Below are 25637 nucleotides of genomic sequence, written 5' to 3'. Positions count from 1 at the left end.
TGACTGGCTGCAGGAACTCATCCCCGCACTGAGCCAGGAGGCGGCCGGAGTGCTCAGTCAGCTGGAGGACCTACAGCCAGGGGATTACAACCGAGTCAAGGAGGCCCTGCTGCACAAGTTCGGGCTGACCCCTGAGATGTACAGGAAGAAGTTCCGGGGGGTGCAGAAGGAGCCACAGGAGACCTATGTGGATCTGGCCTCCCGCCTGTCGCAATACGGCCGCAAGTGGGTGTCTGGAGTCGGAGCCCAGACCGCAGAGGAGCTGCTCAAGCTGGTCATGATGGAGCAGCTCTATGAAGCGTGCCCACCCAAACTGAGGCTGTGGCTCAAGGACCGGAGACCAGAGAACCCCCAGGAGGCCGGGAGGCTGGCGGATGAGTTCACGGAGAGCCGGTCCGGGTGTGAACGGGAGTCCCGGAGAGAGAGGGAACCGCGCAGAGACTGGATCTCGGCTGAGCGACGGAGAGAGACACCTCCGAGGCGAGCCCCAGGGACCAGGACCAGTCATCGATATCCCAGAAAACCAGCCAGGGCCCGGGCAGAGCCGACCCAAAAGGGCCCTGTGACAGGGCATTTGCCCTGCACTGGCCCTTTAAGGGCAAACCCCAGCCTAGAGCAGGGCCTGGGAGTTTAGCCCCAGCTGAGGCTGCATTAGTTGATTAGGGCCCAGCTGGGAGCTATATAAGAGCAGGGGCGGCTGCTCCCAGGGAGGGCAGTGAGAGCCTGGCTGTTGGGGAAGCAGGAGGCCCCGTGGAGCTAGGGCGAGCCGAGCTCTGGCCAAGCAAACCCCCAGGCTGCAGGGCCTGGCTAACGGGCTGCTGAAGAAACAACAACCCCCAGAAGGGGGGCTCAGAGGCTGACGTGGGCACTGCCGGAGGGCAGTGTCCTGAAGAGGACGCCGTGGCCTTGAGGAAAGAGGGGAAACACCACCGGAGGGAAGGCTGGCAGGATGCCAAAGAAGCTAATTTCTAGCACAGACGGCTGGGGGTGCTGCGGTGGTGAGTAAACCCCCTCACAGGCCCGCAGGACCTAACTTGCCATCGCTGTGGGCAATGGGGCCACAAGAGGGCTCAATGCACCAGGTCCCATGGCCTGGGCCGTTCCAGGGGTAACTGGCTGGGGCAGGAGGAAGGGCAGGCTGCCCCAGAGGCAGGGGCTGGCAGGCAAACCTCAGCTCAGAGTGGGGGGGAAGGATGCTCAGTGCCCCTCCCCTGGGAGGTCTGATTCTCAGGAGGCGGATTTCTCCGTGTACCGGGTGGGGGCGGGGCGGCCCCTACGGAGGGACTGCCTCGTACCCCTGGAGGTGGATGGCAGGAAGGTGACGGGTTTCTGGGACACGGGGGCGGAGGTGACACTGGCCCGACCCGACATAGTGGCCCCAGACCGTATGCTACCCGACACTCAGCTGACACTGAGGGGCATAGGCGGCACCCCCTTTAAGGTACCCGTAGCCAGGGTGCATCTGAAATGGGAGGCCAAGGAGGGCCCCAAGGAAGTGGGGGTGCACCCGCACTTGCCCACCGACGTGCTGATGGGGAGTGACCTGGAGGAGTGGCCAGACGGACCCCACAGGACGCTGGTCACCACCCGTAGCCAGAGCAAGCGAGGGGCTTGCGGCCCGGAACTCGAGGAGGTTCCCCAACAGGGGGCCCAGGGCCCCGTCCCAGCAGAGATAGACCTAGGCAGTGGGGGGAACCACGGCCCTGTCCCAGTCCCAGCTGCGGAATTCCAGGCGGAGGTGCGAGCGGATCCCTCCCTGCAGGCCCTGAGGGACCGGGCTGACCTGGGTGCCGCTCAACCCCTAGGAGGAGATTGCCAGGAGAAGTTCCGGTGGGAGAGGGGATTTCTGTACCGGGAATGGCTTTCCCCCGGGACGGTAGGGGGGTGGGGGCTCCAGCGGCAGCTGGTGGTCACCCAAAGGTATCGCCGCAAGCTGCTACACCTGGCCCATGACATCCCGTTCTCGGGACACCAGGGGATCCGGCGCACGCGGCTGAGGCTGCTCCAAAACTTCTACTGGCCGGGGATGTTTGCAGCTGTCCAGCGGTACTGCCGGTCCTGCGACTCCTGCCAGAGGGGCGGGAAGACCCAAGACAGGAGGGAAGCTGCTTGGGGGCCCCTACCCCGTATGGAGGAGCCTCTGGGCTTGCTGAGAGTTATGGGAGGGGAAGGCCCCCCTGGATGGAGCTTCGGGGGTGGAAGCTGCCCTGGCTGTCCAGAGAAGGCTCGCTGGGCTCATGGCCCCGGCCCGAGAGACCCTGGCCAGAGATCAAGGCCAGCGGAAGGGTGGGTGTGACCCCCGAGGACAGGCCTGTGCCAGTCGCCCTGGAGCGGGGCGGCGAGTGGACAGAGGGAAGCCAGCTCATGTGGGGCCTTGCCACAGCCGGCCCGAGTCAAGGGGAGCGCCCATGTCCCCGGGGTGGGTTCCCACGCAGAGGACCCGAACTTCCCTAGGTCACGAGCGGAGTGACCCTGCTCAGTTCGCTCTCGGAGGGGGGAGAACTGTGACGTAGTGGGGGTACCTGGCTGGTTGCTATGCTGGGCAGTGGGTTGTGAGTTACCTTCGCTGGCTGTAGCGTGGCCCGGCAGGGGGTGAGTCATTATGCAAAGAGGGTCTCTCAACCTGTCTGACCATCTGCCCCCCATGGAGAGGAACAAAGGAAGGTGGAATGCTGCCCTGGCTGGGGGGCAGGGCTGGAGGAGAGGTCTTTAGTTCTGTCTGGTATGGAGGAAGCAGCCTAGGCAACAGGCTGGGATTTAGGGGCCCAGTCTCCCCCATCTCAAGGGGGGCTGAGTCATCCTAGGCCTGCCCTGGAACCAGATTACATCTGTGCTGTATCCTGGAGGAGCAATAAACTCCCTCTGTTCTACTGGCTGGGGGAGTCTGTTTGTGCCACTACGGGGGTGCAGGGGATGGGAAAACCCCAACGCGCCATCACACTCATGTCCAGCTTCCCATCCACTGTAACCCCCAGGGCCTCTTCTGCAGAACTGCTACTTAGCCATTCCATCCCCAGCCTGTAACAATATTTGGGATTCTTCCGTCCCAAGTGCAGGGCTCTGCACTTGTCCTTGTTGAACCTCATCAGATTTCTTGTGGCCCAATCCTCCAATGTGTCTAGGTCACTCTGGTCCCTCCCCTGCCCTCCAGCATATCTACCTCTCCCCCCAGCTTAGTGTCATCTGCCAACTTGCTGAGGGTGCAATCCATCCCCTCATCCAGGTCACTAATAAAGATATTGAACAAAACCGGTCCTAGAACTGAACCTTGGGGCACTCCGCTAGAAACCGACCGCCATCCTGACATCGAGCCGTTGATCACGACCCGCTGGGCCCGGCCTTCTAGCCTCTTTCTATCCGTCTTACCGTCCATTTATCCAATCCACAATCCCTTAACTTGCTGGCAAGAATATTGTGGGAGACCGAATCAAAAGCCTTGCTAAAGTCAAGGTATATCACATCCACTGACTTCCCCATGTCCACAGAGCCAGTTACCTCATCACAGAAGCTGATCAGATTGGTCAGGCACGACTTGCCCTTCATGAGTCCATGTTGACTATTCACCTTCCCCTCTTCCAAGGGCTTCAAACTGGATTTCTCGAGGATTTTCCATGATTTTTCCAGGAACCGAGGTAAGACTCACCGGCCTATAGTTCCCTGGATCGTCCTTCTTCCCTTTTTTGAAGATGGGCACTACATTTGCCTTTTTCCAGTCATCCGGGATTTCTCCCGATCTCCACGACTTTTCAAAGATAATGGCCAAAGGCTCCTCAATGACATTTGCCAACTCCCTCAGTACCCTCGGATGCACTAAGTCCGGACCCATGGATTTGTGTACGTTCAGCTTTTCTAAATAGTTCCTAGCCTGTTCTTTCCCCACCAAGGGCTGTGCACCTCCTTCCCATACTGCACTGCCTAGTGCATCTGTCCGAGGGCCGAACTTGTCCGTGAAGACAGAGGGAACCCAGGCCGGGCGTACGGGGGGGCTGTGCTGAGGAGCAGTGACTGGCGTGTGGGGCCGTGGGTCTGTGGTCCAGAGGCAGACGTGCCGGAGGCTCTACGTGCAGGGGCTCTGGAGGGGGTGGGGGAGCTCTGCGTGGCCCCGGGCGAGGGGTGTAACAGCGCATCAGGCCCCCTGCCTCCTGCACCCCCATAGTGGCACAAACAGATTCCACGAGCCGGTAGAACAGAGGGAGTTTATTGCTCCTCCAGGATATAGCCCAGCACAGATGGAATCTGGTTCCAAGAACTGGGGCTAGGATGCCTCAGCCCCCCCTTGAGATGGGGGAGCCTGGGCCCTTAAATCCCAGCCCCTTCCCTAGGCTGTCTCCTCCATCATCCCAGACAGAAACTAAAGCCCCCCTTCCCGCCCTGCCCCCCAGCCCGGTGCTGGTCTCCACCTTCCTTCGTCTCCCTCCCTGGGAGACTGAGCCTGGGTGTCTGGTTAATCCACATTTGGGAGAGTCAGTGAGAATCTCCCATCCCAGCGCAGGGGGACCCTGGGTCACAGAGCAGACAGCCCCCCCCCACGGCACAGCTGTCCCCCCTCCGAGAGCAAACTGAGCAGGGTCCCTGCACTGGAGGGGGTGGGTTCCCTGCACTGGGGGGGGTGGGTTCCCCTCGTGGGGGGGTTCCCCGCACTGGGGGGGGGTGCGTTCCCTTCGTGGGGGGGTTCCCCGCACTGGGGGGGGGTGCGTTCCCTTCGTGGGGGGGTTCCCCGCACTGGGGGGGGTGCGGTCCCTTCGTGGGGGGGTTCCCTGCACTGGGGGGGGTGCGGTCCCTTCGTGGGGGGGTTCCCCGCACTGGGGGGGTGGGTTCCCCTCGTGGGGGGGTTCCCTGCACTGGGGGGGTGCGTTCCCTGCATTGGGGGGGTGCGTTCCCTTCGTGGGGGGGTTCCCTGCACTGGGGGGGTGCGGTCCCTTCGTGGGGGGGTTCCCCGCACTGGGGGGGTGGGTTCCCCTCGTGGGGGGGTTCCCTGCACTGGGGGGGTGCGTTCCCTTCGTGGGGGGGTTCCCTGCATTGGGGGATTCCCCTCGTGGGGGGGTTCCCCGCACTGGGGGGGTGCGTTCCCCTCGTGGGGGGGTTCCCCGCACTGGGGGGGTGCGTTCCCCTCGTGGGGGGGTTCCCCGCACTGGGGGGGTGGGTTCCCCATGCCAAAGGCCTCTGGGAGGCTCCAGGGTGGAGCAGAAAGTTGGCGTCTGCAGCTGCTGCCGGCTTGGCCCCGCCGTGAGGGGACTCGGTTTTATGTTCCCAGGAGCGTGGTGTCTGGCGGCGCCGTGCGCTGCGATCCGGGCGTATCGATCCGGCTGCGCGCTTGGCGGGTCAGCGAGATCATTAACCCTGACAAGCCTCCAGCCCCGCGAGCCGAGAGGTTAATTAAAAAGAAAAGTTCAGAGAAATGCAGCAGCTGACTGTTGGGGGGAGGGGGGCGGTGCCTCGCGGCAGGTGGCTTGGGCTGCAGAGTGACGCCTGGAGCAGCCAATGAATTGTCTCCCTCCAGCCTTAGCCTGTCACTGAAGTAGTGAGTGGGTGGAATGGACCAGATTGGGGCGGGACTGGACAAGGAAGGGTGAGTTGTGCAGGGGACGGACCCAGTGGGGCAGGGCAGGGCGGGATGCAGAGATGGAGGGCGGGATGTGGAGGGGCAGGGTTGGATGTGGAGGGGCAGGGCAGGATTCGGTGGGGTGGGGCGGGGCGGGGCCAGGCGGGATGCAGGGGGCAGGGCAGGACGGGATGTGGAGGGGCAGGGGAGGAGGGGATGCAGAGATGGAGGGCGGGATGTGGAGGGGCAGGGTTGGATGCGGAGATGGAGGGCGGGATGTGGAGGGGCAGGGTTGGATGTGGAGGGGCGGGGCGGGATGTGGAGGGGCAGGGGAGGAGGGGATGCAGAGATGGAGGGTGGGATGTGGAGGGGCAGGGCAGGATTCGGTGGGGTGGGGTGGGGCGGGGCCAGGCGGGATGCAGGGGGCAGGGTGGGACAGGTCCATATGAGAGGGCCGTGTTCACAAGGTGGGGGGATGAGAGGGGGAGGCAGTACCAGAGGGGGCAGGGGACGGGCAGGTTGCCGTGGGGCTGGGACCCTGCTCCCACCGCACAGGGACTGAGGCTCCCAGCCCTGGGGAAACAGTGCTGCTGGGTGTGCCATAGTGGGGGGGCCGTCTGCTCTGTAACCGCGATTCCCACCGACTCCCCCACGTGTGGACTGGCCCAGACACCCCGGCCCGGCCTGGGCAGGTAACAAGGCTCTTGGGGGGAGACGGCACCGGGCTGGGGGCAGGGCCTGGGGCCAGGCAGGGCCTGGCTGGGACACACGAAGGGAACAGACTGAGCTGGGGGCTGGGGGGGATGGACCCTACCCCGAGGGGCTGGGGCGCCCTGGCTCCTGTGCTGGGCTGTCCCCGGGAGGAGCAGGAACCCCCGTTCTGCTGGCTGGGGGGCTGTCCTGGCTGCTCCGGGGTGCAGGACGGGGGGCCCCCGAGGCGCCGTCACACTGGGGAACAGGGCAGCAGTGCTGCTGGCTCCTTCAGACCCCGCGTGTTCTCCCCATGGGTGCCCATGTGGTTGTGCGCAGGCCCATGCCCGCATGGAGTGGGGTGCCCATCGCCCAGGGGTGCCAGGGGTCCGGTTTGGAACGGGACAGTCCAGTATTTGAGCGCTCTGTCTGGGAACACATGGAGACAATAGAGCTGCCGGGCGCTGTCCTGTCGATTGCCACGTCGGGAAAGCACCTGGCAACCCCGGGGGCGCCAGTGGCTGCAGGCCAGGGCTCCCCTGGGACTTCTGGGGCGGGACATGGCCGCTGCCCCCGAGAGCCCCTGGCTGCAGGCCTGTGGGGGACTGGCTGGCAGCAGAGGTAGCAGTTTGGGGGGGCTGGCCTGGGCCCTCTACCTGTGGTGCGGCTCTGTGGGGGCTGGGCTGGGGTCCCGTGGCCCCTGCAGTCAGCAGCTCCGAGGGCGAGGGGGCCTGGCTCCCACCACGCTCAGTCCCTGACTCTCCCCTCAGTCAGTCCCCTCCACTGGGGAAGGCCGTGTCCCCCAAACCGCACCGCGAATGGCAGTCGGGCCCTGGGAACGCGGCGCCACGCTGAATTGGTCATGGCCCGGCCCCTGGCCTCGCACAAGCTGATGGAAACCGAGGCAGGGCAGGCGGGGGAACTGGGATGGGCCAGTGGCGGGGGGGGGGGGGACTGGGATGGGCCCATGGCAGGCGGCGGGGGGGGGGAGGGACTGGGATGGGCCCATGGCAGGCGGCGGGGAGTGGGGGGGGAGGGACTGGGATGGGCCCATGGCAGGCGGCGGGGGGGGGGAGGGACTGGGATGGGCCCATGGCAGGCGGCGGGGAGGGGGGGAGGGACTGGGATGGGCCCATGGCAGGCGGCGGGGAACGGGGGACGGGGATGGGCCCATGGCGGGCGGGGGAACGGGGGGACGGGGATGGGCCCATGGCGGGCGGGGGAACAGAGGGGACGGGGATGGGCCCATGGCGGGCGGGGGGGGGGGACTGGGATGGGCCCATGGCAGGCGGGGGAACGGGGGGGACTGGGATGGGCCCATGGCGAGCGGGGTGCTGGACCCACCTCCCCAGGACTCTACCCCCTGGAAACGGGTTTGTGGTCCCTGGGTGACCCTTCCAAGGACTCCTCCGCACCAGGGGCACCAGCCCCAGCCGGCTGGGCCCCCAGGCCTTCCCTCAGAACCGGTCCGAGCCCTGCCCCACATGCGAGTGCCCCCCGGCCTTGGCCTCAGGCCAGCACCCACCCAGAAGCTGCCCCTGCTCAGCAGCAGCCTTGGCCCGGCAGGTGGGGACCAGGCGGAGACGCAGCGGGAAGGGGCCCTGGGGCTCCCATGCTAGGTGGGCCCCTGGGGCAGACAGGGGGCGGTTCCCCAGGCTACAGGGGCCCGGGGGGGCGGTGAGGGGCCCCTGGGGCCCGCCCAGGTGGCAGTGACGGGCCCCCGCCAGCCCGTCCCTAATGACTCCCAGCCGGGCCGGGGCTGGCGGAGATTAAAGGGCAGCGCAGGCGTCCTCATCCATCAAGCTGTTTTCTTTACCTGCCCCTTCACCCCCCGCCCGGCTCCACGGCCCGGCCCAGCCCCCGGCCTCCCAGGGCAAACTGCAGCCTGTTGCAAGGGAAGATTAATCGGCAGGGCCGGGGCCGCCTCATGCCTGCGGGTAACCCGAGAGGGCTGAGCCGAGCGCAGGAATGCAGCCCCACGCCCCCGAGGCAAAGCCAGACGCTTCCGGGGCACCCGGCGGGCACGGGCACGGGGCCAGGAGGGGCTGGGCCCGCAGTCGGCCCCAGCCAAGACAGGCTGGGGCAGCACGTGGCCAAGCTCATAAACAGCCGCGTTTGAACCGTGCCAGGTGCCCTGCAGTTCGGCCAGCAGGGAGAACAGCTGGGAACTGAGAGCCGGCCTGGCACGCCCGGCTCCACCGCCTGCACCCCCAGCCTGGCACGCCCGGCTCCACCGCCTGCACCCCCAGCCTGGCACGCCTGGCTCCACCGCCTGCACCCCCAGCCTGGCACGCCCGGCTCCACCGCCTGCACCCCCAGCCTGGCACGCCCGGCTCCACCGCCTGCACCCCCAGCCTGGCACGCCCGGCTCCACCGCCTGCACCCCCAGCCTGGCACGCCCGGCTCCACCGCCTGCACCCCCAGCCTGGCATGCCTGGCTCCACCACCTGCACCCCCAGCCTGGCACGCCTGGCTCCACCGCCTGCACCCCCAGTATGGCACCCCCAGCCTGGCATGCCTGGCTCCACCGCCTGCACCCCCAGCCTGGCATGCCTGGCTCCACCGCCTGCACCCCCAGCCTGGCATGCCTGGCTCCACCGCCTGCACCCCCAGTATGGCACCCCCAGCCTGGCACACCTGGCTCCACCGCCTGCACCCCTAGCCTGGCACCCTCAGCCTGGCACTCCCTAGCCTGGCATGCCCGGCTCCACCGCCTGCACCCCCAGTATGGCACCTGTGATGGCGCGTTGGGGGTCCCCCGTCTCCTGCACCCCGAAATGGCACAAACAGACTCCCCCAGCCGGTAGAACAGAGGGAGTTTATTGCCTCTCCAGGATACAGCACAGCACAGATGGAATCTGGTCACAGAGCTGGGCTAGGCTGCCTCAGGCCCCCTTGAGATGGGGGAGACTGGGCCCCTAAACTCCAGCCCCTTTCCCTAGGCTGTCTCCTCCATGCTTCCAGCCAGCAACTAACTAACCCTCTTCCAGCCCTGCCCCCCCAGCCAGGGCAGCCTCCACCTTCCTTTGTTCCTCTCCATGGGGGGTGTCTGGTTCAACCTTTTTGGCATCACCTTTGCATAGTGAGGTTTTCCCTGCTGGGTCTTGCTCCAGACAGCAGGGGTCACCACAGCCCAGCAAGTACCCCCACTACGTCACAGCACCCTCAGCCTGGCACCCCGCAGCCTGGCACGCCTGGTTCCATCACCTGCACCCCCAGGCTTACCCGCCTGGTTCCATCACCTGCACCCCCGGGCTTACCCGCCTGGCTCCACCACCTGCACCCCCCAGCCTGGCACACCTGGCTCTACTGCCTGCACCCCCAATATGGCACCCTCAGCCTCACACGCCCCAGCTTGGCACGCCCGGCTCCACAGCCTGCAGTCTCGGCCTGGCACACCCAGCTCCACAGCTGGCACACCCAGCCCGGCTCCACAGAAGCTACCCCCAGCGTGGCACACCCAGTCCAGCCCCCTGCCAACCCCCTGACCCTGGTGCCCGTAGGCCAGAGAGTCACTGTGTCTAGCAGAGCCGTGCCCTGTCTGTCACAGCATGCCCAGCTGGGTCCCACACCCCTCGTGCCACGCTTGGGCTCAAACGTGCTCCCTCCCCTCACTCAGGGTGTGTCTAGACTACAGGGTTTTGTCGACAAAACTAGACCTGCGTCTACACTGCCGCCGAGTCCTGTTGCCAGAACGTTGGCAGGACTCGGCGGTTTTGTCGAGGGCGGTGTGACGGCGCGTTTGGGTTCCCCGTCTCCTGCACCCCCGTAATGGCACGAACAGACTCTGCCAGCCAGTAGAACAGAGGGAGTTTATTGCTTCCCCAGTATACAGCCCAGCACAGATGTCATCAGGTTACAGGGCAGGCCTAGGATGCCTCCGCCCCCCTTGATATGGGGCAGGGGTCTTGGCTTCTAAACCCCCCAGCCTGTTGCTGAGGCTGCTTCCTCCATGATCCCAGAACGAAACTAACTCTCTTCGGGTACGTCTACACTACAGCGCTAGTTCGAACTAACTTAGTTCGAATTAGTTAATTCGAACTAAGCTAGTTCGAACTAACGCATCTAGAACTAAAAACTAGTTCGAACTAGCGTTTTGCTAGTTCGAACTAGTAAGTCCACATTGAGTGGACTCTGAACAGGGCTTAAGGATGGCCGGAAGCAGTGCCGGCAGGGCATAAAAGGAGGACTTAGAGCATGGAGATGCTGTCTCAGGCTAGCCGAGGGCTGCGCTTAAAGGGTCCCGACCCCCACCCCGGACACACAGTTCTAAGGGGTGCCCCGCTTGCAAAGAAGTTCTGGCTTGGAGTGCCCTGAGTGCCCACACTGGGCACATCACACCACTCGGCCATCAGCCCGGCTGCACTTGCCGCAGGCTGCCATCTAGGGAGAGGGAGTAATTGGGGGGCTGCAGGAGAGCTTCCACCCCCAGAAGCCCGCAGAGCCAGCCCAGTCCTCCCCATCGGGGGCTCGTACCCCATTCCTCCCTCACCTCCTTCCACTTACCCTTCCCTAGCCCCCCTTCTTATTGATGTACAAAATAAAGATAACGTTTCTTCCAACATTGACTCTGTCTTTATTGAAAAAAACTGGGGGAGACTGGGAAAAGGAGGTGGGAGAGGGGAAGAGAAAGGCTGGGGGAGGGGAGGGCAACTAACATGATCAGGGGTTGGGAACAGGTCCCAGATGAAGAAAGGCTACAGAGACTGGGACTGTTCAGCTTAGAAAAGAGGAGACGGAGGGGGGACAGGATAGAGGTCTCTAAAAGCAGGGGTTGGGTGGAGAGGGTGCATTCAGAAAAGTTCTTCCTGAGTTCCCATAAAGAAGGACTAGAGGACACCAAAGGAAAGGAATGGGTAGCAGGCTTGAAACTAGTAAGAGAAAGTTGTTCTTGACAAAGCAAATAGTTAACCTGCGGAACTCCTTGCTGCAGGAGGCTGTGAAGGCTACAACTAGAACAGAGTTTAAAGGGAAGTGAGATCAAGTGATGGAGGTTGGGTCCATGGAGTCCTATTAGCTGAGGGTAGGAGTGGTGTCCCTGCCCAAAGTTTGTGGAAGGCTGGAGAGGGATGGCACGAGACAAATGGCTTGGTCATTGTCTTCGGTCCATCCCCTCCAGGGTCCCTAGGGTTGGCCGCTGTTGGCAGACAGGCTACTGGGCTAGATGGACCTTTGGTCTGACCCAGTACGGCCATTGTAAGCTCAGGGCTCAGTGTCGGGGGTCTCAGTGGACCCCCTTGATTTTCATGCACACCTGGTCCTGGGTGGCCAGGCTGGCAGCTCTCCTGCCCTAGACGGCCACTTTCCTGTGCCTAGTGCGGAGATCGTGGACGAGGTCCACGATGTCCGCACTAGCCCAGGAAGGTGCCCGCCTCTTGCGGTCCAGGGCAAGCTCCCGGGAGCCGCCAGCCTGGTCCCGGCAAGAGGGGGTGGGCTGGGGGGCATCGGGTGGGTGGCTCTGTGCCGTGCCAGGTGCAGGGTCTGCTGGCTGGGTGCTGGCAGGCTTGCACCTGGCACGGGCACCGTAGCCAGCCCGTGCCCCTTTAAGGGGTCCGGGGCCGGGAGGGGGGCATAGAGTTTCCCTGGTGTTGGCCAGAGTGGCCACCAGGGAAACCTGGGGAGGGCTAGCCTCCCACTAGTTCGAACTAAAGGGCTACACAGCCCTTAGTTCGAACTAGCCAGTTCGAACTAGGCGTTAGTCCTCGTAAAATGAGGTTTACCTAGTTCGAACTGAGCGCTCCGCTAGTTCGATTCAAATTCGAACTAGCGGAGCGCTAGTGTAGCACCTATTAAAGTTAGTTCGAACTAACGTCCGTTAGTTCGAACTAACTTTGTAGTGTAGACATACCCTTCCAGCCCTGCCCCCCAGCCAGGGCAGCATCCACCTTCCTTTGTTCCTTTCCATGGGGGGTGGCTGGTCAGACAGGTTGAGAGACCCTTTGCATAGTGACTCATCCTGTTTTGCTGGGTCGTGGTACCCACGGCAGCCAGTGGGGTTACCCCAGAGCCAGCAGCATAGAAACCAGCCAGGTACCCCCACTACGTCACAGGCGGCGACCCTCATTCTACGGGGAATAGCGCCCTGTGCTGACAGTTCTGCGTTACAGCATCGACGCTGCCCTTTGCGTCTACACTCCCCTGTCCACACAGCGGCCTCCTCCCCTTCTCCTCCTCCCCTCCCCCTACCTTCCCTACACTCTCATGGCCACAAAGCCTGTAGTCCAGACATACCCTCAGCAGGGCCAGCCGGAGGGTGCAGGGCCCACATAGAGGCCAGAGTCAGACCCAGTCCCCGCTGCCTGTTTGAGGGTGTTTGTGGGCACAGGCGGGCTGTGTGTGCTGGGAGGGTGTTTTTGGGTACAGGTGGGCTGTCTGTGTGCTGGGAGGGTGTTTGTGGACACAGGTGGGCTGTGTGTGCTGGGAGGGTGTTTGTGGGCACAGGCGGGCTGTGTGTGCTGGGAGGGTGTTTGTGGGCACAGGCGGGCTGTGTGTGCTGGGAGGGTGTTTTTGGGTACAGGTGGGCTGTCTGTGTGCTGGGAGGGTGTTTGTGGACAAAGGCGAGCTGTGTGTGCTGGGAGGGTGTTTGTGGGCACGGGCGGGCTGTGTGTGCTGGGAGGGTGTTTGTGGGCACAGGCGGGCCGTGTGTGTGCTGGGAGGGTGTTTGTGGGCACAGGCGGGCTGTGTGTGCTGGGAGGGTGTTTGTGGGCACGGGCGGGCTGTGTGTGCTGGGAGGGTGTTTTTGGGCACAGGCGGGCCATGTGTGCTGGGAGGGTGTTTGTGGGTACAGGCGGGCTGTGTGTGTGCTGGGAGGGTGTTTGTGAGCACAGGCGGGCTGTGTGTGCTGGGTGGGTGTTTTTGGGTACAGGAGGGCCGTGTGTGTGCTGGCAGGGTGTTTTTGGGCACAGGCGGGCCGTGTGTGTGCTGGGAGGGTGTTTGTGGGTACAGGCGGGCCGTGTGTGTGCTGGGAGGGTGTTTGTGGGCACAGGCGGGCCGTGTGTGTGCTGGGAGGGTGTTTGTGGGCACAAGCGGGCCGTGTGTGTGCTGGGAGGGTGTTTGTGGGCACAGGAGGGCCGTGTGTGTGCTGGGAGGGTGTTTTTGGGCACAGGCGGGCCGTGTGTGTGCTGGGAGGGTGTTTGTGAGCACAGGGGGGCTGTGTGTGTGCTGGGAGGGTGTTTGTGGGCACAGGAGGGCCGTGTGTGTGCTGGGAGGGTGTTTGTGGGCACAAGCGGGCCGTGTGTGTGCTGGGAGGGTGTTTGTGGGCACAGGAGGGCCGTGTGTGTGCTGGGAGGGTGTTTTTGGGCACAGGCGGGCCGTGTGTGTGCTGGGAGGGTGTTTGTGAGCACAGGAGGGCTGTGTGTGTGCTGGGAGGGTGTTTGTGGGCACAGGCGGGCTGTGTGTGCTGGGTGGGTGTTTTTGGGTACAGGAGGGCCGTGTGTGTGCTGGCAGGGTGTTTTTGGGCACAGGCGGGCTGTGTGTGCTGGGAGGGTGTTTTTGGGTACAGGAGGGCCGTGTGTGTGCTGGGAGGGTGTTTGTGGGCACAGGCGGGCTGTGTGTGCTGGGAGGGTGTTTGTGGGCACAGGCGGGCTCTATGTGCTGGGAGGGTGTTTGTGGGCACAGGCGGGCCTTGTGTGTCCTGGGAGGGTGTTTGTGGGCACAGGTGGGCTGTGTGTGCTGGGAGGGTGTTTGTGGGCACAGGCGGGCCTTGTGTGTCCTGGGAGGGTGTTTGTGGGCACAGGTGGGCTGTGTATCCTGGGAGGATGTTTGTGGGCACAGGCGGGCCTTGTGTGTCCTGGGAGGGTGTTTGTGGGCACAGGTGGGCTGTGTGTGCTGGGAGGGTGTTTGTGGGCACATAGAATCATAGAATCATAGAATAATAGGACTGGAAGGGACCTCGAGAGGTCATCGAGTCCAGGCCCCCGCCCTCAAGGCAGGACCAAGCTCCACCTACACCATCCCTGACAGATGTGTATCTAGGTGGGCACAGGTGGGCTGTGTATCCTGGGAGGATGTTTGTGGGCACAGGTGGGCTGTGTGTGCTGGGAGGGTGTTTGTGGGCACAGGCGGGCTGTGAGTGCTGGGAGGGTGTTTTTGGGCACAGGCGGGCCGGGTGTGTGCTGGGAGGGTGTTTGTGGGCACAAGCGGGCCGTGTGTGTGCTGGGAGGGTGTTTGTGGGCACAGGAGGGCCGTGTGTGTGCTGGGAGGGTGTTTTTGGGCACAGGCGGGCCGTGTGTGTGCTGGGAGGGTGTTTGTGAGCACAGGGGGGCTGTGTGTGTGCTGGGAGGGTGTTTGTGGGCACAGGCGGGCTGTGTTTGCTGGGAGGGTGTTTGTGGGCACAGGCGGGATGTGTGTGCTGGGAGGGTGTTTGTGGGCACAGGCGGGATTTGTGTGCTGGGAGGGTGTTTTTGGGTACAGGCGGGCCATGTGTGTGCTGGGAGGGTGTTTGTGGACACAGGCGGCTGGGAGGGTGTTTTTGGGTACAGGCGGGCCGTGTGTGTGCTGGGAGTGTGTTTGTGGGCACAGGCGGGCTGTGTGTGCTGGGAGGGTGTTTGTGGGTACAGGCGGGCTGTGTGTGTGCTGGGAGTGTGTTTGTGGGCACAGGCGGGCTGTGTGTGCTGGGAGGGTGTTTGTGGGTACAGGCGGGCCGTGTGTGTGCTGGGAGGGTGTTTGTGGGCACAGGCGGGCTTTGTGTGCTGGGAGGGTGTTTTTGAGTACAGGCGGGCCATGTGTGTGGTGGGAGGGTGTTTGTGGGCACAGGAGGGCTGTATGTGTGCTGGGAGGGTGTTTGTGGGCACAGGCGGGCTTTGTGTGCTGGGAGGGTGTTTTTGAGTACAGGCGGGCCATGTGTGTGCTGGGAGGGTGTTTGTGGGCACAGGCGGCTTTGTGTGCTGGGAGGGTTTTTGAGGGCACAGGTGGGTTGTGTGTGCTGGGAGGGTGTTTTTGGGTACAGGCGGGCCGTGTGTGTGCTGGGAGGGTGTTTGTGGGCACAGGCGGGCTGTGTGTGCTAGGAGGTTGTTTGTGGGCACAGGCGGGCTGTGTTTGCTGGGAGGATGTTTGTGGGCACAGGCGGGCTGTGTGGGTGTTTGTGGGCACAGGCGGGCTTTGTGTGCTGGGAGGGTGTTTTGGGTACAGGCGGGCCATGTGTGTGCTGGGAGAGTGTTTGTGGGCACAGGCGGCTGTGTGTGCTGGGAGGGTGTTTGTGGGCACAGGTGGGCTGTGTGTGCTGGTAGGGTGTTTGTGGGCACAGGCGGGCTGTGTGTGCTGGGAGGGTGTTTTGGGGTACAGGTGGGCCGTGTGTGTGCTGGGAGGGTGTTTGTGGGCACAGGCGGGCCGTGCGTGTGCTGGGAGGGTGTTTTTGGGTACAGGCAGGCCGTGTGTGTGCTGGGAGGGTGTTTTTGGGCACAGGCGGGCTGTGTGTGCTGGGAGGGTGTTTGTGGGCACAGGCGGGCTGTGTGTGCTGGGAGGGTGTTTGTGGGCACAGGCGGGCTGTGTGTGCTGGGAGGGTGTTTGTGGGCATAGGCGGGCTGTGTGTGTACTGGGAGGGTGTTTGTGGGCACAGGTGGGTTGTGTGTTCTGGGAGGGTGGTTTTGTGTACAGGTGGGCCATGTGTGTGCTGGAAGGGTGTTTGTGGGTACAGGCAGGCTGTGTGTGCTGGGAGGGTGTTTGTGGGCACAGGCGGGCTGTGTGTGCTGGGAGGGTGTTTGTGGGCACAGGCGGGCCGTGTGTGTGCTGGGAGGGTGTTTGTGGGTACAGGCGAGCCGTGTGTGTGCTGGGAGGGTGTTTGTGGGCACAGGCGGGCCTCGTGTGTGCTGGGAGGGTGTTTGTGGGCACAGGCGGGCTGTGTGTGCTGGGAGGGTGTTTGTGGGCAGAGGCGGGCTGTGTGTGCTGGGAGGGTGTTTGTGGGCATAGGCGGGCTGTGTGTGTACTGGGAGGGTGTTTGTGGGCACAGGTGGGTTGTGTGTTCTGGGAGGGTGGTTTTGTGTACAGGTGGGCCGTGTGTGTGCTGGGAGGGTTTTTGTGGGTACAGGCGGGCTGTGTGTGCTGGGAGGGTGTTTGTGGGCACAGGCGGGCTGTGTGTGCTGGGAGGGTGTTTGTGGGCACAGGCGGGCCGTGTGTGTGCTGGGAGGGTGTTTGTGGGCACAGGCGGGTTGTGTGTGCTGGGAGGGTTTTTGTGGGCACAGGCGGGCTGTGTGTGCTGGGAGGGTGTTTGTGGGCACAGGTGGGCTGTGTGTGCTGGCAGGGTGTTTTGGGGTACAGGCGGGCCGTGTGTGTTCTGGGAGGGTGTTTTTGGGTACAGGCGGGCCGTGTGTGTGCTGGGAGTGTGTTTGTGGGCACAGGCGGGCTGTGTGTGCTGGGAGGGTGTTTGTGGGTACAGGCGGGCCGTGTGTGTGCTGGGAGGGTGTTTGTGGGCACAGGCGGGCTTTGTGTGCTGGGAGGGTGTTTTTGAGTACAGGCGGGCCATGTGTGTGGTGGGAGGGTGTTTGTGGGCACAGGAGGGCTGTATGTGTGCTGGGAGGGTGTTTGTGGGCACAGGCGGGCTTTGTGTGCTGGGAGGGTGTTTTTGAGTACAGGCGGGCCATGTGTGTGCTGGGAGGGTGTTTGTGGGCACAGGCGGCTTTGTGTGCTGGGAGGGTTTTTGAGGGCACAGGTGGGTTGTGTGTGCTGGGAGGGTGTTTTTGGGTACAGGCGGGCCGTGTGTGTGCTGGGAGGGTGTTTGTGGGCACAGGCGGGCTGTGTGTGCTAGGAGGTTGTTTGTGGGCACAGGCGGGCTGTGTTTGCTGGGAGGATGTTTGTGGGCACAGGCGGGCTGTGTGGGTGTTTGTGGGCACAGGCGGGCTTTGTGTGCTGGGAGGGTGTTTTGGGTACAGGCGGGCCATGTGTGTGCTGGGAGAGTGTTTGTGGGCACAGGCGGCTGTGTGTGCTGGGAGGGTGTTTGTGGGCACAGGTGGGCTGTGTGTGCTGGTAGGGTGTTTGTGGGCACAGGCGGGCTGTGTGTGCTGGGAGGGTGTTTTGGGGTACAGGTGGGCCGTGTGTGTGCTGGGAGGGTGTTTGTGGGCACAGGCGGGCCGTGCGTGTGCTGGGAGGGTGTTTTTGGGTACAGGCAGGCCGTGTGTGTGCTGGGAGGGTGTTTTTGGGCACAGGCGGGCTGTGTGTGCTGGGAGGGTGTTTGTGGGCACAGGCGGGCTGTGTGTGCTGGGAGGGTGTTTGTGGGCACAGGCGGGCTGTGTGTGCTGGGAGGGTGTTTTGGGGTACAGGTGGGCCGTGTGTGTGCTGGGAGGGTGTTTGTGGGCACAGGCGGGCCGTGCGTGTGCTGGGAGGGTGTTTTTGGGTACAGGCAGGCCGTGTGTGTGCTGGGAGGGTGTTTTTGGGCACAGGCGGGCTGTGTGTGCTGGGAGGGTGTTTGTGGGCACAGGCGGGCTGTGTGTGCTGGGAGGGTGTTTGTGGGCACAGGCGGGCTGTGTGTGCTGGGAGGGTGTTTGTGGGCATAGGCGGGCTGTGTGTGTACTGGGAGGGTGTTTGTGGGCACAGGTGGGTTGTGTGTTCTGGGAGGGTGGTTTTGTGTACAGGTGGGCCATGTGTGTGCTGGAAGGGTGTTTGTGGGTACAGGCAGGCTGTGTGTGCTGGGAGGGTGTTTGTGGGCACAGGCGGGCTGTGTGTGCTGGGAGGGTGTTTGTGGGCACAGGCGGGCCGTGTGTGTGCTGGGAGGGTGTTTGTGGGTACAGGCGAGCCGTGTGTGTGCTGGGAGGGTGTTTGTGGGCACAGGCGGGCCTCGTGTGTGCTGGGAGGGTGTTTGTGGGCACAGGCGGGCTGTGTGTGCTGGGAGGGTGTTTGTGGGCAGAGGCGGGCTGTGTGTGTACTGGGAGGGTGTTTGTGGGCACAGGTGGGTTGTGTGTTCTGGGAGGGTGGTTTTGTGTACAGGTGGGCCGTGTGTGTGCTGGGAGGGTTTTTGTGGGTACAGGCGGGCTGTGTGTGCTGGGAGGGTGTTTGTGGGCACAGGCGGGCTGTGTGTGCTGGGAGGGTGTTTGTGGGCACAGGCGGGCCGTGTGTGTGCTGGGAGGGTGTTTGTGGGCACAGGCGGGTTGTGTGTGCTGGGAGGGTTTTTGTGGGCACAGGCGGGCTGTGTGTGCTGGGAGGGTGTTTGTGGGCACAGGTGGGCTGTGTGTGCTGGCAGGGTGTTTTGGGGTACAGGCGGGCCGTGTGTGTTCTGGGAGGGTGTTTTTGGGTACAGGCGGGCCGTGTGTGTGCTGGGAGGGTGTTTGTGGGCACAGGCGGGCCGTGTGTGTGTTGGGAGGTTGTTTGTGGGCACAGGCGGGCTGTGTGTGTGCTGGGTGGGTGTTTGTGGGCACAGGCGGGTTGTGTGTGCTGGGAGGGTGTTTGTGGGCACAAGCGGGCTGTTTGTGCTGGGAGGGTGTTTGTGGGCACAGGCGGGCTGTGTGTGCCGGGGGGTCTGAGGGCTGTCAGAAGGGGTAGTTGTGGCCTCACACTCGGGGTGGAGCAGAGGGACTCTCTGGGCCAGTGGCTGGGTAGCTGCAGGGGATGAGGATACATCTGACAGTACCAACTGGCTGGGCAGCAGCCCCCTGCCGAGTCGGGGCCAGCCCTTGTCTCTCCTGGCCCAGCTGCCATGGCCCTGGCAGTTCATGAGCCCTTCAGCCTCTGCCCCTCCGCTCTCCCTGCCCGCTGCGAGAGGGGCCGGGCCCGGGAGCCTCGCAGCCAGCCGGAGGGAACTCGCTGCAGGTGCTCTGGCTCGGACCCGGGGAGCCGGGCCTGTAGAGAGGAGGACCGGCCTGGCTCACACGGCGCTTCTCCCCATCTCCGGGTCAACTCAACTCCGGGACACCCCCCCTCTAGGATACCCCCATCTCTGGGACACCCCCAGGACACCCCCCATTTCCGGGACACCCCCCAGGACACCCCCATCTCTGGGACACCTCCCGTCAAGGATACCCCGATCTCTGGGACACCACCCCAGGTTATCCCCCATCTCTGGGACATCACCCCCGAGGACACCCCCATCTCCGGGACACCCCATCTATGCTGGAGCCAGCCAGGCCTGCGCTGGGGCGGCGAGGGGCTCTGGGCAGTGAGGCCTGGCATACGGCGCCCTCTAGCAGTGGCAGAGCGCGATGCAGCCCGTCCGTCCCAGTGACCGGCTCTGCCTGCAGAGGCGGCTCCGTCGGTCAGTGTCTGAGCCCCGGCTGGCTGGCGGCAGCTCCAACGGGGCAGCAGCTTGGCACGCGGGGCTGGGAATCCCTGGGCAGCCTGGCCGGCCCGAGGAACGAATGTGGCCTGGCACCGGTCCTTGTGGGACTCGCAGGGGCCTGAGCTGGGCGCCTGCTGCTCTCTCTCCGTCCAGCCTTTTCCTCTGCCGCCTTGGACACAAATGTGGCCACCACCTCGCAGAGCTGCCACCTCACTGGGTGCCCCTGGAAAGCATCCCTGCGCCCCGTGAGACCTCCTGGCTGCTGGCGATTCTCGGCGTGGCTGCCCCAGTGCAGCGAGGCGCTTCCCGCAAGTGGAGCAGACATTCCCAGCTGGGCTCCCCCCGGCGGCGCTGGCGCCCGTTCCCGGCTGGGCTGTCCCCGGCGGCGCTGGCGCCCATTCCCGGCTGGGCTGTCCCCGGCGGCGCTGGCGCCCGTTCCCGGCTGGGCTGTCCCCGGCGGCGCTGGCGCCCGTTCCCGGCTGGGCTGTCCCCGGCGGCGCTGGCGCCCGTTCCCGGCTGGGCTGTCCCCGGCGGCGCTGGCGCCCGTTCCCAGCTGGGCTCCCCCCGGCGGCGCTGGCGCCCGTTCCCGGCTGGGCTGTCCCCGGCGGCGCTGGCGCCCGTTCCCAGCTGGGCTCCCCCCGGCGGCGCTGGCGCCCGTTCCCGGCTGGGCTCCCCCCGGCGGCGCTGGCGCCCGTTCCCAGCTGGGCTCCCCCCGCCGGCGCTGGCGCCCGTTCCCGGCTGGGCTACCCCCGGCGGCGCTGGCGCCCGTTCCCGGCTGGGCTGTCCCCGGCGGCGCTGGCGCCCGTTCCCGGCTGGGCTCCCCCCGGCGGCGCTGGCGCCCGTTCCCGGCTGGGCTGTCCCCGGCGGCGCTGGCGCCCGTTCCCGGCTGGGCTCCCCCCGGCGGCGCTGGCGCCCGTTCCCGGCTGGGCTACCCCCGGCGGCCCTGGCGCCCGTTCCCGGCTGGGCTCCCCCCGGCGGCGCTGGCGCCCGTTCCCGGCTGGGCTGTCCCCGGCGGCGCTGGCGCCCGTTCCCGGCTGGGCTACCCCCGGCGGCGCTGGCGCCCGTTCCCGGCTGGGCTACCCCCGGCGGCGCTGGCGCCCGTTCCCGGCTGGGCTGTCCCCGGCGGCGCTGGCGCCCGTTCCCGGCTGGGCTGTCCCCGGCGGCGCTGGCGCCCGTTCCCGGCTGGGCTCCCCCCGGCGGCGCTGGCGCCCGTTCCCAGCCGGGCTCCCCCCGGCGGCGCTGGCGCCCGTTCCCAGCCGGGCTACCCCCGGCGGCGCTGGCGCCCGTTCCCGGCCGGGCTCCCCCCGGCGGCGCTGGCGCCCGTTCCCAGCTGGGCTCCCCCCGGCGGCGCTGGCGCCCGTTCCCGGCTGGGCTCCCCCCGGCGGCGCTGGCGCCCGTTCCCGGCCGGGCTCCCCCCGGCGGCGCTGGCGCCCGTTCCCAGCTGGGCTCCCCCCGGCGGCGCTGGCGCCCGTTCCCGGCTGGGCTGTCCCCGGCGGCGCTGGCGCCCGTTCCCGGCTGGGCTACCCCCGGCGGCGCTGGCGCCCGTTCCCAGCCGGGCTCCCCCCGGCGGCGCTGGCGCCCGTTCCCAGCCGGGCTACCCCCGGCGGCGCTGGCGCCCGTTCCCGGCTGGGCTACCCCCGGCGGCGCTGGCGCCCGTTCCCGGCTGGGCTACCCCCGGCGGCGCTGGCGCCCGTTCCCGGCTGGGCTGTCCCCGGCGGCGCTGGCGCCCGTTCCCGGCTGGGCTCCCCCCGGCGGCGCTGGCGCCCGTTCCCGGCTGGGCTCCCCCCGGCGGCGCTGGCGCCCGTTCCCGGCTGGGCTCCCCCCGGCGGCGCTGGCGCCCGTTCCCGGCTGGGCTCCCCCCGGCGGCGCTGGCGCCCGTTCCCGGCTGGGCTGTCCCCGGCGGCGCTGGCGCCCGTTCCCGGCTGGGCTCCCCCCGGCGGCGCTGGCGCCCGTTCCCGGCTGGGCTGTCCCCGGCGGCGCTGGCGCCCGTTCCCGGCTGGGCTGTCCCCGGCGGCGCTGGCGCCCGTTCCCGGCTGGGCTCCCCCCGGCGGCGCTGGCGCCCGTTCCCGGCTGGGCTGTCCCCGGCGGCGCTGGCGCCCGTTCCCGGCTGGGCTGTCCCCGGCGGCGCTGGCGCCCGTTCCCGGCTGGGCTACCCCCGGCGGCGCTGGCTGCAGGGGCGCCCGACTCTCACGGCCCACGCGGGCGCAATTGACGTGCACCTTGTGGCACAGGCCTGGCCCACCTGGAACCCTAGAATCCCGCCCACCGCCGCCAGGGCGCAGAGCTGACAAAAAGCAGCCTGGAGACAAAAGGCCCCGGGCCCGGCTCCCGCCCAGCCAGCGTCTCCCCAGGGCCCGCGAGGAGCCGGTAGCATCCGGCCTGGGGCTGAGGGTTTCTGGTCCCGGCGTGGGGCAGGCGGAGCAGGGAGGGGTTCTCTGTCCTTAGCCCAGGGTGGGGTCGGGGGCCGAGCAGGAAACAGACACTGGGGCCTCCCCTGCAGCTCGGCCCCCCAGCGCAGGCCCCGGGGCGAGGGGCCGGAGGGAAGACGAAATGGCACCTCGGCCGTGGGGCGCCTGGCTCTGCAGCGGGGGCAGCTGGGGGTGCCAGGCCGGGCTCAGGCCTGCGCAGGGGGATGCCAGGGCCCACGCTCCGGAAGCAGGGCTGGTGCCTCCCGGCTCCTCTGCCGCCCCGGGGCCCAGCTGCCTGACGAGCCCCCCCTCCCTCCCAGCAGACACTCAGCCAGACTGGGGCGCTCCTGCCAGGCATGGCCAGCAGAGCCCCGTTTCCTGCCCACTCGCACCCCAGCGGCCCTGCGAGCTGTCGCCCTGGTGTGAGGATAGCACCCCGGGTGGGGCGCTGGGCAGGGCTTTGTACAGGAGCTCAGGTGCCCTGGGGGGGTGAGGGCACAGAGCGGGGGCCCCCCGCGCCCGTGGTGCCCTGCCCGGAGCCTGCCCCCCCCGCCCCCGCGGTGCCCTGCCCGGAGCCTGCCCCCCCCCGCGGTGCCCTGCCCGGAGCCTGCCCCCCCCCCCACGGTGCCCTGCCCGGAGCCTGCCCCCCCCCCCACGGTGCCCTGCCCGGAGCCTGCCCCCCCGCCCCTGCGGTGCCCTGGGTGAGCCCCTGGTCCTGCCCGGCTGCCACAGCCTGCGGCCCCCGAGCCAAGCAAGGCCCAGGAGCCTTGGGGGGATGGGGGCCGGACAGCGCCGCGAGCCATGTCTGTCGCTGGGGGGTGTGTGTCAGAGAGGGCATAAGACCCTCCACACATCCTGCACCCCCCCGTCTGCCCTCCACCCCATACTGCACCCCCTCGCCTGCCCCACACCCCCCCTCGCCTGCCCTCCGCCCCATACTGCACCCCCACCCCTGCCCCACACCCCCCCCTCGCCTGCCCTCTGCCCCATACTGCACCCCCACCCCTGCCCCACACCCCTCCCCAATACCACCTGCTCAGCACCCCCTACAACACCCTCCCACCCTCAGCCCTGTTCAGCCCCCCCCACCTCCACAAAAGCCCCACCCACCGCCTGTCCTGCACCCCCCCAACACCCCCACCCCACCCATCCCTGCATAGTTCCCCCAACTCCCTCCCACGCTCCATAAGAACCCTGCACACAACCCCAGCAGCCCTAACGCTGCCCAACACCCGCACCCTTCAGTGCTGCACAGACCCAGCACAACCTCCCTCCCCCATGCAGCTGTAACAGGGTCACACTGCACCACACCCGTGCACCACACCCGTGCGACAGCCGCACGTCACCCCCTGAGCGCTGGCCCCCTCCCTTGGGTTTGTGATTGCCTCAGCGTCCGAGTGCTGCGCGGCTCGGGGGTCTGGCCAGGCAGAGCTGATCCGTGGAGCCCTGCCCCTGCAGGGCAGCTGGCACCTGATGCTGCGGGTGGCCCCAGCCGTGCAGGGTGCAGCTCCCGGCGCGGGCCCAGGGCCGGCTGGCTGGGTCGCAGGGCGGGCCAGGCCGGGGGGGTCACAGTGGCTGGCTCGGCAGGGTCTGGTCCTGGGGCGTGTCCCCTCGTGTTCCAGGCTAATGGCCCAGCAGGGCACCACCCTGTGGAGCCCCCTCCTGGCAGCTCCGGGCAGGGGCTGGCTCCCCCCCCCTCCTGGTGCCAGGCCCCCCCCCCCCCCCCCCGCTGCATTCCCCGCGGCAGCAGCCAGTTGGTTTGAGTTAGGCTGCCGGGGCTGATCGCGGGGCCGCGGGGGCAGGGACGCGCTGAGGGATCGGCCGCCTCCGGCCCAGCTCCGGCTTCCTGCTCTGCCCCAGCGCCCTGCTGACAGACACGCCAAAGGGCCCCTCGCCTGGGCTCCAGGCCTGCCAGCCCCCACCCACAGGCGCCCGGCCCGCCCCCCTGAGCAGCACCAGCTGGGGGCGTCCTGCACTGGGGGCCCGGGAGGGGTGGGGGCTGGGCTGGGAGTTCCTGTCTCTGTGCAGGAAGGCCAGGCCAGGGGCCATGGGGGGCTGGGCAGGGAGCCCGGCCGGGGGTGCAGTCCCAACCCCCAGGCACGTGGCAGCGGGGCCGCGCCGGGGCTGCTTGTGCGGCGTGAGGAATCACCGACAGCTGGGCGGGGGCAGGGCCAGGCCGGGGTAACCGGATCCCCCCAGGGGCTCTCGGGCGCGGGGTCAGCGGCAGCAGCGCCAAGCCCGGGGTGAAGGAGCGGCCATGGGCCAGCCAGGCCCGCCTGCTCCTCCCTGCGCTCAGCTCTGGGGCCGGGGCGCCCTCGGGCCACCCAGCCCGCACGCAGGGAGCCCAGGGTGAGCCAGCTTGGGGGGGAATTGGGAGCAGGGCTGGCCGTGGCGGGGGGGTAGGAGCAGGGCGGGTGGCTGTGAGCAGGGCTGGCCGTGGCGGGTGTGGCTGTGAGCAGGGCTGGCCGTGGCGGGGGGGGGGTGTGTGGGAGCAGGGCTGGCCGTGGCGGGGGGGTGGCTGTGAGCAGGGTTGGCCGTGGCGGGTGTGGCTGTGAGCAGGGCTGGCCGTGGCGGGGCAGTGGGAGCAGGGCGGGTGTGGGGGGGGTGGCTGTGAGCAGGTCTGGCTGTGGCTGGGGTGGACAGGCCTGGCCGTGGCAGGTGTGGCTGTGAGCAGGGCTGGCCGTGGCGGGGGTGTGGGAGCAGGGCGGGTGTGGGGGGGGTGGCTGTGAGCAGGGCTGGCCGTGGCGGGGGGGTGGCTGTGAGCAGGGTTGGCCGTGGCGGGGGGGTGGCTGTGAGCAGGGTTGGCCGTGGCGGGGCGGTGGGAGCAGGGCGGGTGTGGGGGGGTGGCTGTGAGCAGGGCTGGCTGTGGCTGGGGTGGACAGGCCTGGCCGTGGCAGGTGTGGCTGTGAGCAGGGCTGGCCGTGGCGGGGGTGGACAGGCCTGGCCGTGGCGGGGGGGTGGCTGTGAGCAGGGCTGGCCGAGGCGGGGCGGTGGGAGCAGGGCTGGCCGTGGCAGGGGGGTGGCTGTGAGCAGGGCTGGCTGTAGCGGGGGGGTGGCTGTGAGCAGGGCTGGCCGTGGCGGGGGGGTGGCTGTGAGCAGGGCTGGCCGTGGCGGGGGGGTGGGAGCAGGGCTGGCCGTTGCGGGTGTGGCTGTGAGCAGGGTTGGCCATGGCGGGGCGGTGGGAGCAGGGCTGGCCGTGGCAGGGGGTGGCTGTGAGCAGGGCTGGCCGTGGCGGGAGTGGCTGTGAGCAGGGCTGGCCGTGGCGGGGGAGTGGCTGTGAGCAGGGTTGGCCATGGCGGGGGTGGACAGGCCTGGCCGTGGCCGGGGGTGGCTGTGAGCAGGGCTGGCCGTGGCGGGAGCAGGGCTGGTCGTAGCGGGGGGGTGGCTGTGAGCAGGGCTGGCCATGGCGGGGGGTGGCTGTGAGCAGGGCTGGCCGTGGCGGGGGGGTGGCTGTGAGCAGGGCTGGCTGTGGCGGGGGGGGTGTGAGCAGGGCTGGCCATGGCGGGGGGGTGTGAGCAGGGCTGGCCGTGGCGGGTGTGGCTGTGAGCAGGGCTGGCCGTGGCGGGGGGGTGGCTGTGAGCAGGGCTGGCCGTGGCGGGGGGGTGGCTGTGAGCAGGGCTGGCCGTGGCAGGGCGGTGGGAGCAGGGCTGGCCGTGGCGGGGCGGTGGCTGTGAGCAGGGTTGGCCGTGGCGGGGCGGTGGGAGCAGGGCTGGCCGTAGCGGGGGGGTGGCTGTGAGCAGGGTTGGCCGTGGCGGGGGTGGACAGGCCTGGCCGTGGCGGGGGGGTGGCTGTGAGC

Source organism: Pelodiscus sinensis, chromosome 4, assembly GCF_052426305.1.
Source record: "Pelodiscus sinensis isolate ZL-2025 chromosome 4, ASM5242630v1, whole genome shotgun sequence".
Classification (NCBI taxonomy): Eukaryota; Metazoa; Chordata; order Testudines; family Trionychidae; genus Pelodiscus; species Pelodiscus sinensis.
The sequence above is the reverse complement of the archived record's forward strand: the minus strand, read 5'-3'. Positions refer to the sequence as shown.